General features: G+C 44.5%; 1 non-coding gene across 1 annotated transcript; it reads right to left on the bottom strand.

Annotated features, from left to right (window-relative positions):
• Positions 1-15087: 15087 nt before the first annotated feature.
• Positions 15088-15237, bottom strand: LOC138570458 (U12 minor spliceosomal RNA). The gene has a single exon (XR_011303510.1). It is a non-coding gene; the product is annotated as a U12 minor spliceosomal RNA (small nuclear RNA).
• Positions 15238-16029: the final 792 nt, after the last annotated feature.

Genomic DNA, 16029 nt, shown 5'->3' with positions numbered 1-16029 from the left:
ACATACTGCACAGGAGTTAGTACTGATCCCGTTTCAGCCCCTGTAGTGCAGATACTGAACTTCTTAGCTCAACGATTTGCAGAAGGAGCCGCATACAGGAGGATAGGTGTGTACAGGTCCGCTATCTCGGTGAGTCACGAGAGAGTAGATGATAGACCGGTAGGGGAACATCCGGCCATTTTGCGGCTGCTGAAATGTATTAAGATGCGGAAGCCCCCGGAACCCAAGTATTCCTCTCTCTGGGACGTTCAAGTGGTTTTTCTGCTATTTTTAGCGTGGCCGGAGAATAAAGATCTTTCCTGGTCCCAGCTGTCTGGGAAACTAGCCATGCTTCTGTGCCTCAAAGCTTGCAGGAGAGTATCAGACTTGAAAGCCTTAGAGGAAGGCATTTTACCCTGAAGGTGTGGGCTTTAATGTGGCCAATGGGATGAAGTCAGACTCTACAATCATCTCTTCCCCATATTTTCCCAATAATAGCAGGTTATGCGTAGCGCAATGCATTAAAGACTATGAGACAGCAATGATACAGCTTAGGCCGAGAGGGGTCATGCAGCTTTTAATTGTGCGCAGAAAGCCTTTCCACAGAGTAGTGACAGCCACGATAGTCAGATGGGTTTGTGAGGTAATGCACTGGGCTGGCATTGATTTATCACGGTTTGAAACACATTCCGTAAGGGCTTCAAGAGCATTTTCCGCAGGTGTCCCATTGGAAGACATCATTAGTCCACATTCAAAACCTTCTATTTCAAACCTATCTCTCCGATAGAGAATACAGTGATTGATAGCTTTGAACAAGCATAATGCTCGCCTTGTGTCTCGACATAGAATGAAGATTGCCCATGCTGATAGCGCTGCACAGTCTTGATTCTATTAAAGACAAGGAGGCGAGCATTATATCCCGCCCAGGGATATGTAAAATAAGGCTACTGTAAACTGTTCTGTCACATATTTTAAGTGGAACCCGCCCTTATGATTATGTCTCCATTGGTTGCAGAAGAAGACCAGAAACAGACTTGAGAGGAGCATGGCAACAAGGGCAAGAGTACAGTTCTAGAGAGCCGTTAGATGGATGGGGATCCAAAGAAGAAGTTTCAGTTCCGTTGGTTAAAGGTTGACACTTGATGTTAAAATTGAATGGATATTGGCTTCCAAAGAAAGAGGAAAGGTTGTGAAAGAGAGGACTACATACAGCATGGGACAGAGCCTGATTGTACACTGGGGGCAAGACTGGACTACAAGAAAACAGGGAGTTGTGGGAGTTTGTAGATCTTAGGAAGCATTTTAAAGTGGAGATAACTATTTTAGATAATGTTTTCGTTTTCCTACTATTTCCTGTGACTCTCCAATTCGGTCTCCCTGTCCCCCCTCCACCCACCTCCCATCCTCGCCCAGCACCTTCCATTGGCCGAGCGGGTGTCGAGTGCGGAGCAGGTGTCAAGCTGTGGAGAAAACAGGTGATGTATGTGCGGCATGGAATGTTTGGAATGCATGAAACGTTTGAAAGAGCATGGAAGTGATCGGTTTCTGAAATGGTCGTAATGCATGGAACAGTCGGAGTACATGGAACGGATGGAGTACATGGAACTATTGGAGTGGGCCCGATCTCAAACACCTAAGCTAAACCACCATATCACATCTCCACGCTTACTCTCCTCTTTACACCACCACTCAACTAGAACACAGCGATACTATGACACCATTCGGTATAGCTGTTCTCATACCATCATCTGTCTCAAACTCCACATCACCCTAATTAAACACTGCTGGTTACAAACCCTCCAGCCTAGACGTTCCTCCTCAGGCCTAACGCAGCCAGAATCGGTCTGGATAAAAACCTGCCAGAACCAACACATACTCCTGATCTCTCAACCACCACACCTACCGCTAAGAAGCAGCTATCACATGAATGCCACACCAGCTGCACACATATCAGGTGCTCACACGCACCTTTGACTCTCTCTATTTCTCTCTACTGACTTGGACTTCGGTTGCCAAGGGCGTTCAACCTACCAGTGCCTTGGGACTATACCAATGTTACATAAGGCGCTATATTAATGCAAAATAACATAACATAAATAACATAACTAACAACCTCTTTTTAGTTGCAAGCACAAAACAAACAAAAAATGTGTTGATCAGTTTCATAAGTGTTAAAAATTTAAATTTGAAATTGCTGTGTATGCAGTAATAAAGAAAGAAAAGCATACTGCTCTCCTCCTTGTCTTTAATAGAATCAAGACTGTCCAGTGCTCTCAGCATGGGCAATCTTCATTGGGATGGTATATTCACAGGTTGCATGTCTTAAATTTGCGGCAATAATAGCCGTGAACACAAAATATTGTGTCAAAAATGCTGTGGTTTTTTGCGCCACAATCATGCAAGGATGTGGGGGACAACCCTGCCAGCCCCGGACCCATTATACCAATTAAGGGGAGCGGGAGACACCTCTGCAACCCCTGCTCCCCTTAAATGGTATAATGGGGTTCATCTTTACCGGGTCAAACCACAGTATTTTTGCTGCAATTTTTTTTACTGCCAACATTTTTGCCGAGATTTTATTTCCCGATACAGATTCACATGGTTGTGGTTCATCTTGAATTCTACTCCAAAGCGTTCCAGATCCTGAAAGGTGCACAACTGTGACTTGACAAGGTTGATTATGCACCCGCAAGTCTCCAGTGGTGAGCAGACCATTTCTACATGGTTTCGGATTAGCTTCTTTGTGGCCACATAGTCATATAGGTAGGGGGAAATGTTGATCTGCTGTCCATGAATAATCACTAATATATAGTTTTCAGAACACTTGTGTAGATGCCAGGGACAATTTTGGGGCCAAACGCCAGAACCTGGACCTAATACTCATCATCCACAACAGTTAACTGCAGAAACATCAGTGGGACATGTGGAGAGGAGTGTAGAAATATGGATCCTTTAAATTGATAGGGATCACAAACTCCATTCTTATCAGTTCACCAAGTCTAGATCTCACCCAGAACGGTCTTTTGGCCCCATCGAGGTCCCAGAAGCAGAAGCAGCTACCCTGAGTGTATCACAGGAAAGATCAGGGGGAAGCTGATTATATTTCTTTAAAAAAAGCCAGTTTTTCTGAACAGTCAGGGCCTTCTTCTGCTGCTGCCCATATTTCTGCGAAATCATCTAACATTGATTAGGTTATGTAAGTGGAGTATTTCTCAGCCTTTATGGATTAGTAACTTATTTTTAAGTATGATTCCACTTTCTTGTCAGTAGCACTAATGGGGCAGCATCCTCTGGGGCTGTTTTACACACGGGAGAGGGCAAGAGAGAGTTAATCTCTGTGGGGTACATTTATCAGCCCGGCAGAACTCCCTTACATCACCAAACTGCATTCCAGCAGTTACAAGCAGAATGGCTTTGCTGGTTCTGCTGAGAGCTATTCCCTTGCATTAAAACTGTGTTCTGCAGTTACAAAAATAATGTCAAGCAGATATGGCGTGAGATGGAACACCCCAAGAATGGCTGCCAGTGTTTGCTTTATGTGCACCAAAGAAATGAATTCAAAGGCAGCGCTGCTATGCTGCCAGCTCAAAACTTCCCACTAAAAAAGAAAATGTTCTGCATTTAAAATGACTGCGCACTGATGCTCTTTTCATCTTTTCAACATTACCCAGTTTGGTTCCAGTAAGACACATTCATGTACACCCATATTCAGGGTGTACACCATCAAATGGGGGAATTCCTCACTGCATGGCATATTGTGTCAGGCAAAATCTGTGAAATAGCAGAGAACTTGACTCCAAGCCCTCTCTCTATTTGCTTACGTCAATTTCAAAGGACCCTTGCATTGAACAGATTCCTGTGTAGTAGAAATTGACTAGGGCCATGGAAATGCTCAGAATACAGATGTGAGGAAAAACGCATTTTGTAAAGGGACATTTAAGGAATATCAACCCACATATAAAATGGTGCTTTTGCCAAACAAGTAAATCGCTTTTAAAAGTGAAATGTTAAACTAAGGCTTTGTGCTTGCATAGAAATGTGATGGGGGCTTGCTTTAAAATAAATATATCAGATATTTGTTTCCAAAAGACTTGCTTTCGGGTTGAAGAAAGAAACATAAATAAATAAATAAAATTACTGTGGGGCCAGCAGAACAGGTTTGACAGGCCCTGCCTTCAAAGGGCCATGCCTTTCCTGGAAACAGAATCAACTTCCCCAAGTGGGCCAGCCCCTGGAAACTATGAATTGGACAAGGGGGAGAATCTAGCACCTTCGTCAGATGAAGCGGCACTGACCCAGCATGAGAAATGGTCTGCCAGGGCACATAGGTGTGAATTCCTGGTGATCCCTCCCCTCAACTTAAACTGAAGGACTTCAAAGGAGAATCCATGGCAACACTGGGCTAAACTGACCAGAGCCTGACATTTGGCTGTGGGCTGGAAAAGAATGCCCATATTTGGGACACAAACCCAGCACAGTTGATTTCAGAGACTATTCAGTTTGTGACCATTTAAATGTCAGGTGTGCGCCATTAAAATAAGACATTGTAGGTTTTCCTAGCACGTTGGAGACGCAAACGCCAGGAAAATGTCAATTCTGGGGAAAACATACATGGTACAACTTCGAAATTGTAGAATTTTATATGAGATATTTTCCATGAAAATGGTGAAAGATTGCCAGAATGAATAAACAGCATCGCACCGTCTTGGGATTTGGATCAGCATGTGTCTTGTAAAATATGTAATCTGCCCGTATAGGTTTCCTGATGATGACATTTATAAATATGAGTGTTTTGTTCCATAACTGATTTTGGCAAAAGTAACTTTGGTAGAACAAAGCACATTGTAAAAAACACCCACCATAAAACTGAGTCACCTCCTTCAGTCCAATCTGCTTCCATGGAGGAGGTGCCATTGCAGCCTGACCTATCCGATTTAGAGGTATGTCTAGCTTAGTTCAGCTCACATAGTAAAAGAATCCTCTGATGTCATGCTCCTTATATAAACGGGAGGCAGAGGAAGCTCTGGACTCTCTTCTGACTTTTCCAGCTCCCGCACATCCAGATATCCAGACATTCCAGATTTACCCTGCAAGATTCCAGATTCCACTGCCGGGCCAGAGCTAGCTGACCCTATCCAGGCAGAACCACTGATCTAGAAAAAACCCACATAAATCCCAATAATTCAAGGAGGCCCAGATGATGCACTTTGCGATCCAGTGACCAGACTAGGCCCAGCTGTCCACTTCTAGGAGAGACCACCGCTGTTTGCAGTGACCAGATCTTGCCTCGCTGTCCAGAAACACCGTCCACTATCCAAGCTACCCCATTCAAGTGCTTGTTGTATTTCCCTTCCCCAGTGACCACAAACTGCATCCCATGTTTTGTTAAATTGTCTTAGGTCCAATCCCATAGATATCCTATAACTGCTCTAGCAAAAATCCTTAAAACTGTCAGAATCCTCTGTGTACATTGTTTTTAGGAAACTCTGTAGTGATCTCCAAGTGTTAGCGCCATTCTTTTCAACTCATTTCAGTCCTTGTGTAAGTCCTTAGTACTATTTTGGATAAATTAATAAATTCCACCATAAAGAGGCACACGGCATGAGGGGGTTAAAACTGCAGCTTAACCCTTTTCACAGGTGGTGTTCCTCTTTTCTAGCCACTAAAATATAATCTAAGTAAAACTTGTCATTTCCTTTTCAAACCGAGTTATCCCGTGAAATTATTCTAGTTTTAAAACTTTTTCTTTCCCGTTAAGTATCTCATACTATCATCCCTCCTGAGTTACCCTTTCACTTCCATATTATACCTGTATGGTGCCTTTGTCCCTTAGCATCAAAACCGCATTCCAATTTTGTCTGTTTAACCAATTTTTCAAGCTGTTTTGTCATTTTAAATCCATGAAAATAAGCAAATGCAATTCGTCCACGTGTGATTTAGCTGCACTGTGTTTTTCCTTCCCAAGTCGATTTTCTGAACTGTATGCCCATTGTTAGTAAATTGCCTTGTAGTTTGCTAGCGTTCTTACATCTCTGATGCTGCTACACTCATTACTACCTCATGCATTCAACCGCACACGTAAAACAAGCATTTAGTCATTCTGAGTGCTATTTTGCTCAATTTCAAAGGTTTTCAATCCGATTGTTCCTCCCATTCAGAGGTGGAAGGTCGGATTTGCATTCTGTTTGTTGCCTAGTATACCTGACTCCTTGTTACTCCTTTCTACCCACATGTAATTCGGTTAACAGGGGTTTGAGGGAGTGTTGCAGGGGGAAATACTAACTGTGGTGCTATCTGCAAATAATCCCTGAAAAGTAATTTTGCTTTTATTCAATTGTGCATTATATATCTTATGTAACAAGGTCAAACTAAGTGTGTTCTATCAATTTACAGTGTACATTATCACCACACTGGTGATTGCTGCCCTATATTAAAGGTGTGTGGATTTTCATTGAAATTTTAAAAATAAATAAATATTGTATTATTACACACTAGCCTGGTTCATGGTCCATTGCGACACGGGGCGTTTGTAAAGGTGGATGTGAGACAAGCTGGGTGCCTTCTCTAACTGAATTTGTAATAAATAAAGTAAAAGTATTTTAATTGTGCGCTGCATTCCCGGCCAGTAGAAAGAGTCCTGGTCTGGATTTACCATGCCTTTCAAATCCTTAACAGAGGCGTGATATGTCTCCACAAACAGCTTGAGGGGATACATTGTTGTCAGTACTTGTGAACGCCGGTCTTATCCATCTCACTGCACTGCTTAGTCAGTACACACATTATTTCAGGCAGAATTGACATCCCAGCTGGATTTCTTTCGTTGGCACACTATGTTATTCTATTGTGCCGGCCTTGACATTTTAAACTGTACTTAACTGAGTATTAATGCAGCACCTAACCTGCCCTACCCTATACCAACTCAGTGCCTAGTGAATAACCCTTGCTCCCCACACTCATGGCGACACGCAGGAAATCCAAATATACTCACGGATTAACAGCTCCGCTTTGGCTTCTAGCCTTGCTGCAGGTGTCCTTCACCTCACTCCTAACCATTTACTACTTATTCACAACTCTTCCAGCTCAGCCAAACTCAAGTATCCTACCCTCTGAACTATATAGTCACTCACTGCCAACCAACCGCCATGCTCGACATGCACATTTCGAAGGCACCATTCCTAACCTCCCTCAGAAATGCGAGACTGTGCTCTCGTACAACAACAGGGCCTCACGCTCAACATAAATCACCTAGGCCTATCTCAACAAGTACATCTGTCACTCAACCTTTTCACCCCACGCCAACACACAAGTCTGTCACTCTGCCACCCCAAAGTAAAGTGGGCCCCATAAAAGGAGCCCTTATCAACGCAAGATCATTAATTGCTCATGCATTAGACATTTCAGACTTGATAACAACCAACAAACATGACTTCTTGGTGATCACAGAAACCTGGCTACACCCAGCTGCCGGCCGGGCTCTGTTGCAAGCAGTCCCAGATAAGTACGATATCCTCAGGGCAGATATAGCCACCAAGAAAGCAGGAGGGGTAGCCATCATTGCCAAAAATACACTAAAAATCAGAGAATGCGTCAACACACAGTTCACATCTGCTGAACTCCTCTCAGTGAAACTCCCACTCTCAGCAGAATGAACGCTCCTCATCGATACTATATACAGACCACCTGGCCAACTATGCTCCTTTGAGGATGACATAACTGGTCTTCTCACTCAAGATACAAAACCCAACTCGCAAATATTACTCCTAGGCGATTTGAACCTAGGCTTGCATGCAGTGCTTTAAGTGGGCCAGGGCCTGCCGGGGCCAGGCCCCGGCAGTCTCCAGAAAGTGGGGCTGAGCCGGGGCCCAGCCGGGGCCCCCCGTCCCACACAACATTGCGGGATGCATTATCCCGCCGCGGCCGCAGCCGCGACGGGAGATGCGCCCGTCATTATGTTGGCCAAGCTGACAGAAGTGCCAGCCAGCCACAGCGACGCTGAGGCTGGCGGCACTTCTGTCAGTTAGTGTAACTCCCTCTGATGACCCCTCATCAGGGTCATCAGAGGAAGTTACTGTCCCTTTGTTTTCCCTCCCCAGGTCACTGACCCCCGCGGGCTCCGTGATCTAATATGCAGATTAAATCATGGAGCCCGCGGGTTCGCAGAGGGTGAAAGACACCTCGGGCTCAGTGATAGCAGATAGATCACAGAGCCCGAGGTGCCTTTCTCCGTCGGCAAAGCTTTATAAAAGATGCCTTGAACTGTGTACGTTTCAAGCCATCTTTTATAAAGGTAGAAATATTTCTATGTTTATAAAAGACGGCTTGAAACGTGCACAATTCAAGGCATCTTTTATAAAGCTTTGTCGACGGACAAAGCCACCTTGCGGTTTGTTTTGTCCGTCATGCCTTGAATTGTTTACGTGTCAAGCCATCTTTTAGAAACATAGAAACATGTTACAAATATCTATGTTTATAAAAGGTGGCTTGAAACGTACACAAACCATAGTAAGGTAAGCACACAAGTGTGCATAACTTACTATGGTTTGTGCACTTTTCAAACCACCTTTTATAAACATAGCAATATGTAACATAGTAGTACGCATACAAAAATATAAATGCTCACATACATTTATATATTTGTTTGCGCACCTTACTATGATTTGTGCACTTTTAGGCCACGCCCACAATGAAAGCCACGCCCCCAAACGAGGGCCCCCCCTCAATTTCTTACCCCACTTAAAGCACTGCTTGCATGACAACCTAGATACCAACACCCTAGCCATCCAAAATACCACCGTAGAACTAGGTTTCTCACTAAGGATATTGGAGTCTACACATTGTAAAGGTAGAACATTAGATTGGGTTGCAGACCTTAGACCTAACTGCAACACCAAAATACTAGCCAATACACTGTGTGCTTGGTCTGACCATAATGTCATCTCCTTCGAAATTTCTGATTCCAAACCACCTTCACTTAAGGATTTCCAAGCCCTGCCAACACTAACTAGGAACAACCGCCTAATCTCCTTAGGAAGTATTTTCCCCTTAATTCAACCCATCACTCAGGATGAACTGCCTCAAAATGTAGACCCTGCTGCAATGATGGAGATATACAACCAGGAATTATTACAAGCTCTATAACAACCTGCCCCTCTTAAACTAAGGAAAGCCAAACCAGTAGCACACCTCAACAAATGGCTCACCCCGAAGTTGAAATCGCTACGTAAAATTAAAAGAGATGCAGAAGCGTTGTGGGAAATAAACCTTATGCTCAAAACAAGGATACATTTATAAATGCCTCCACTACCTACAAAACTGCTATCGTCGAAACAAAAAAGGAGAGGTAGAACAAGAGAATCTCCAATGCTAACTCTAATACGAAGGAGCTCTTCACCATCCTCAAAGAATTGGAATCTCCCATCACACCACTGGAATCCTGTATCAAAGACACCCTCTGGTGTTCCAACATCCAAAAGGCACTACTTAACAAAATCACAACCCTCGAAACAAAAATTGAAGCGAAAAAAGCTAGCATATCTACTACAGACAAATCAAGCACCCTCAATACTATACAATCCAAGATAGACCCCCAATCGGCTTCTCCCACCAGCCCAATCGCGGCCTTTAAATGCACTCCGGTCACTGCCTTAGAAGTGGAATCCATCATCAGAACCCTTAAACCATCCAGGTGTCAAGGTGATATATGTCCTGCTTCCATCATAAAAGATGGTGCCAAAGAATTTGCCCCGTTTATCACCTCTTTTATAAACGCCTCCTTCGCCTCTTGCACCATACCGAAAAACCTGAAAGATGCGTGGGTTATGCCACTCATCAAAAAGCCAAACCTTGACCCTAATATCCCAACCAATTTTAGACCTATCACCACTGTGTCGTTCCTTCTAAACATTTTAGACAAGGCTGCATACATTCAGATTCAAAACCACCTTGAATCTAATAACCTTCTAGGCCCTAGACAATATGGTTTCAGACACAGAATTGAAACAGCCCTTCTCAATCTGAAAATCCAAATGGATGAGGCTAGAGATAACGGCTAACCGGCTCTTCTCCTCCTACTGGACTTATCAGCCGTGTTCGTCTTAGTTGACCATAACATCCTAGCCAACCATCTAATTACAGCTGCCTCATTCTCCAGCCAAGCTGCTGCATGGGTCAACTCCTTCTTGGCAGACAGATCCATGAGGGTCTTCTCCCCTATCGCCTCAGCCAATACAGCCCCCATCACATGCGGAGTCCTTCAAGGCTCCTGTGTATCACCCACCCTCTACAACATATATACACTAAGCTACTGTTTGACTACCTAGATGACTTAGGCATATCATATACGAATTACGCAGACGATACACAAATTCTCATCACCTTATTAGGTAACTACCAATCAGACACCACACTACTAAATGAAATATACAGCAAAATTCAGGGGTGAATAGCCAATCAGGGCCTTTGTCCCAATGAGGACAAAATTGAGATCCTTCTCATTGGCTCCAAACTAAAATTCAGCAAACTAGGCCCTTCTTCATTCAACATAAACGGCAACCTTATCAAAGTTGACAAAGTAGGAAAAACCTTAGGTTTCTACTTAGACTTTGCGTTAAACCTACAAAGACAAATCAATGCCACTGCCTCATCAATGGCATACACGTCAAAACTGATAAATGCCTGATCGACCCTTCGTCAATGCTAACAGCCATCTCACCCTTGCCAGAGCTCTTATAATGTCCTAATTGGACTATTTTAATACTCTCTATCTGGGTAACAGCCAAAGGAATTTGCACAAATTACAGTTTTTGCAAAATGACGCTCTCAGAGACGCCCTCAACATCCCTCGTTCTAGCCATATCACACATATTAGACATACTGCAAACTGGCTCCCAATCCAAGGTTGGATTACCTTCAGAACTCTCTGGATCACCCATAAATGCCTCAATAACCTAATGAACAAATTCTCCAGAAGGGAATCCACCAGACCTACCAGATCCCCCTACGCCCATTGCCTAAACATCCGACCTTCAAATTAAACAAAGCAGGAGGCTCTAGCTTCCCTGTGTAAGCAGCTAAGACTTGGAATAAACTTCCTCTTGCACTAAAAATTGACCCTATGTTCCTTTCGTTCAAGAGTAGAACAAAATGCTGGCTATTCGAGGAAGCTACCTAAATCTACCTGCTCCTGCGTGACTCCTAGACCTCAGCAACTCTCCCGACCAATGCTTGCACCGTGGTATGATCACCACCCTGGCCCCTATGGCCAAGTGCATTTGTTTACTCTGTAAATTCTCCATGACCTGTACATATGCCACGCATACCTTAACATTATGATCTTGTCCGCTGTATATTCTGCAAAATTCCATGACATGTATATATGTAATCACCTACTGTAAAATGGTATAAATCACTGTATCTCATATTGCACTGTATGTAATCTATGTACTTTATAGTGCACTGTAGCTAATATATGTAACCATGTACTTTAAGAAAAAGCGCCAAGATACCTTCAGGCTTGGTGCGCTATATAAGCAAATAAAACATATAACAAACAAATATCTTGGCATCAGTTGAGGAAACCTCTTCCCAAGGCACGTGCAAGTTCTTACTCATGTAGCTCATAAACTTTGGTTTGGTCTCTCTTGAAACATATCTACTCCAGTATTGCAAGGTTTCCTCCTCTGTCATATCTTGGAGCGCCCTGTTGGCGTCAACAGGTGAATCATCTATATGCTGCATTTAAGGAGGGGGTAGGTTTAGCGAAAAGTGCTTTCATAGCCAAGAAATACTCCCTAGCACTTTGATCCTAGCCTGCACCTGATTCCAATGCACCATCATGGGGTAGGGACTGCTGAGTGTGGAGGAGTGGGAGTGCAGCACCTTCTCTTTTTCGTATGCTTCCTGTGATGGCCCTTGGGAGGATCAGACCCTTTATGCCTGTCTTCACCTACAGAGTACACTGCTATGATCCAGAAACAACAGGCAGCAGGAAATCCAAATGCTATAGAAATGTAGCTGTGCAGCAATCAGTCAGCAAGCGGCAGCCTTTACATGTTTATATTCCACTCTTCGAGTTGCCCCTCTTGCGGATGCACTGAATGACAGATCAAGGTTCTCCCTGGAATCATGAATAGGAGTGTAATGAATTATGGGGCACTCTGTGCACAGACCTCCATTGGGCAGTCTGGAGTGCTCTGCACTCCTAAATTCTGAAGCAACAAATTATGCTCAACCGTCTCCGTGATAACCTGTGTATCACTGATCAGGCCCTGGCTTGGCTGACCTCTTTCCTCTCTGATCGACCCTCCCAGGACCAACTTGGGTCCTTCCTCTCCTCTATCTCTATCTGTACCCGTGGTGTTCCCCAGCGGGCTAACCTCTCTCCCTGGCTGTTAAACCATTACCTTGCACTTCTTACCCACCGCATTGCCGCCCTTTACCCCAAATTTCAGTGCTATACGGATGACACTCAACTCATTTTCAGGCTCCCTTCCGCCACTTCTGCTCCATCTCTCATCTCTGACTGTCTGCTATATGGGAGTGGTGCGCCGCCAATGATCTCTGCCTTAATGCCAGTAAGACTGATATTCTCCTCACCGGCACACATGCTCCCTCCTGTCCTGTTGCTCTCTGGCCAACCTCTCTTGGCCCTCTTCCTGCTCCCACCTATGAGGCTAAAAACCTCGATGTCATCTTTGACTCCACATTCTCCATCTCCCCTCACATCTCTGACATCTCTAAGAAGACACACTACCAGCTGCACCTCCTCAGAGGTATTCTTCCTTTTCTCTCCTTCCCCCAGAAGCTCACTGTCTCCAGAGCTCTGGTTCTCTCTAGGCTGGACTACTGCAGCAGCCTCTTTTTAAATCTGCCTGCTTCTACTCTCCGCCCACTCCAACTCATCCAGAACAGGACTGCGAGACTTGTCCTTGGCCTTAAGCCCAGGGATTGTATCTCTCCAGGACTGAAATCTCTGGACTGGCTCCCAGTGGCTGCGAGGATTAAGTTCAAAACTGCATTGTCCACAAGGCCTTCTGGGCTCTGGGGCGTGAATACCTTCAACAGTCTCTTCCTAAATATATTCCTTCTCAAGCTGTTCTCTCTTTACTCATCCGCCTCCAACTCCCTTCGTCAGTCGCTTCTCCAAGCAACGAGTTGGTGGTAGATCTCTGTCTCCAGCTGGGGCCTCCCTCTGGAACAGCCTCCCTGCCTCACTGAAACTAGAGGAGAACCATCTCTGGCTCCGGAAGCACCTCAAAACCTTCCTCTTGGCTTCTGATTTCTCTCATCCTCCCCCCTGCTGAACCCCTGGCTGAAACTGAAACTGCACTGGTCACCTGGCTGCCCTCTGATCTCAAGCCCAGGGCCCCTGCCCCACCAGTTGCACACCTGCACTGCCTCCCTGGCAACCCCTGCATTTGTGGACTGTTTTCTGTATCCCTACTGTCCACTATCAGCACTTGACACCTGATGTCTGCACTTACCCTTGCCACCAGTTGTCCGCACTTTTTACTTATTGCTTTTATTTATTCTATTTTTTTACTGTCAATCCCATGTACTGCACTACCCCCTCCTACTTCTCCCTGCACTTTTCCCCTTCCCCCCTCCCATGCACTTACAAGATCCCAATGTCACCTGGTCTAATAAGATCGTTGTCTCTGTCTTCCCTCTGTTCCCCCTACCTTACCTCGTCACGCCTTGAAACACTTGTGTATAGGCGCGTTATAAATGCCATATCATATCATATCATATCATGTGTCTCTCTGTTCCCACACAAGATATCCTAGGAGAATCCCAGTTCCTAAAATTAGAACCCAAAGTATGTTGTGGGACCCCGTTCCTGCAGCCCATTGACAGGCATTCGGGTTTGTTCCATTCTCATGAGTGCAAAGCATACTGACAAGCCTGTTGCACACCCATAACAATATTTTGCTACTCACCGATCCAAATGTTGGTATTAATATGGCTGTCTCCCCAGGTCCACTTGACTACCCACAAAGTAGCACGGTCCTTGTTTCTGGTGGTACAGTGTCTGCTCTGCAAGTATGGCTTGTGCTGCTCTGTTTTACATATACTTCTCAACACACACTTTTTTGGCGGGTATCACCCACAATGTAACCAGCCTCATAGTTGCCATGTAAACCCTATTTGATTCCATATTTTATAATGTTGGATGTGTTCCAAATAATTAGAACGATTTGGTAATTCGGTTGCTTTTAGAATGCTGGATCGGTGGGGCATAACTCACTATTTTCAACGAATCAGGTGTACCCTCACAAAGCGAGGTAACGGCCATATTAGTCAACGAATTTACACCTGCCCAAAAAAAAAAAAAAAACTTAGGCGTTTTCATCAGCCCTGGGGCCACAAAAGGCTGAGCGCGATGTTTACATGTGGAGTCCATACTTCCAGCGCATCTATTTGCTCTCAAACAGGCATAGTTACCGGCCATCGTGTTTCCTGGGACAGACGCAAACGCAGTGAGATTATCCTTTTCAGAAAGAGGGGGGGTGCGGAGGGGGGTATTTATTTTGTGTATTTTTATTTCTACATGCCACGAGAGGTCTGTCGAGGGAGACTGTTACATTCCTTTGTCATGACTGGAGCGAGACAGATTGCACTATGAGGTAATCAGAGGGGGGAAGAATGACTCATAGTAATTCCATTACCGATTAGTAATGTTGGGATTATCACTTTATAATAGGCAGGTAATCATCAAAATAGCAGTAAATGTACATCTTACCCGACATCAGATGCATTGGGCAAGTGTACTTTAGAAATGGAGATGATTTGAGATGCACTTCTCTTCACTGTTATATGAAGTCAGAGGGCGCATTATGTGATGGTGGAAGGTCGCAATTGCAAACAGCAAACACAGCCCTTGAACTTGAGTGTTTGCAATTAAAGATGTCCATCACAAATTAACCTTCAGTGGGGAGTATGGATTGAACAGGCAAAGCTACTGAAATACTGAGGGTGCAGTAGAATGTGCGCGAGTGAGCACTTCCAAACTAAAAATACACAGGCACTTCTTTTCTGAACAAGGTATGTAGGTTAAACACAAACAGAGCAATTGTTTATCTGCGTCTTTCATTTAACAAGCTTTGGGGTCGGGCAGATCGCTACTCCAAGGCATCTCGCTAAGTAGGCGGGTCACCCACGGGGCGACCTGTACCCGTTCAAAAATTCCGCTCACATTTTGAGTGAGGATCTTGGCATCACCCAAGATCGTTATTTTCCTTACTCATTAGTTTAAGGCATGACAACGGCACACGAGCAAAGTTACCCTTATTTGAAAACCCACTTCTAAATGAGAGTGGATGCAATTTGGTATGTTCTACCTTTGCATTGTAAAATGGATAACAGTTCGTTCATTGTCTTCAAACTGTTCTCAGTTATATTTAAAACCCCAATTCCAAAAGTGCGATTCCCATTCATTTTAGCGTATGAAAATGTAGAGTAGGCTGCTTTGCATTCTGGGAACAACAGAAATGCTCCAAGCATAAATATGTCTAGCAGTGGCCGAATCTGAAAATTGAGTCACTGCTTGTTCGAATTGAAACTACTTCTCATCAGCAAGGACTGATTTCTGCTCCAGTTCCGTGGAGAAACTCTCTAGGGTGATATGAATGTTGCACAGCATTCTCCAATTCAATGACTGCTGGGATTCCACGAGGAACCACTTCCCTTTTGGTGGCCCAGCAGAACATCTTGCTAACTTCTGTTGACAACACCAGGGAGAAGAAGGTTGTACTTCCAGTCCCCTGTAAATATACGTGTCGACCAGCCACCATGGAGGGAAAAAAAACAACCTCCTGTGTCAACTGAACAGGTGTCTCATTTGTCTTCTACACGGGTTTCCAGTGAAGAAGCAGAGAGTCACTAGCTTAATTTGAAGCTGTGTTTTATGCAAGCAATGAGACACTTGAAGACATGTCCCTCTGGACTTGCATACTGGTGTGCTGCTGGGCAGGGTAGAATCAAGAGCACAGAGATCCAGTCTTTCATCTTCGGGCTCATTGGGCTGGTAATTACACACGGTGTTGGTTCATC

Source organism: Ambystoma mexicanum, chromosome 2q (genome assembly GCF_040938575.1).
Source record: "Ambystoma mexicanum isolate Mex_15411 chromosome 2q, UKY_AmexF1_1, whole genome shotgun sequence".
NCBI classification, from domain to species: domain Eukaryota; kingdom Metazoa; phylum Chordata; class Amphibia; order Caudata; family Ambystomatidae; genus Ambystoma; species Ambystoma mexicanum.
The sequence above is the reverse complement of the archived record's forward strand: the minus strand, read 5'-3'. Positions and strand labels throughout refer to the sequence as shown.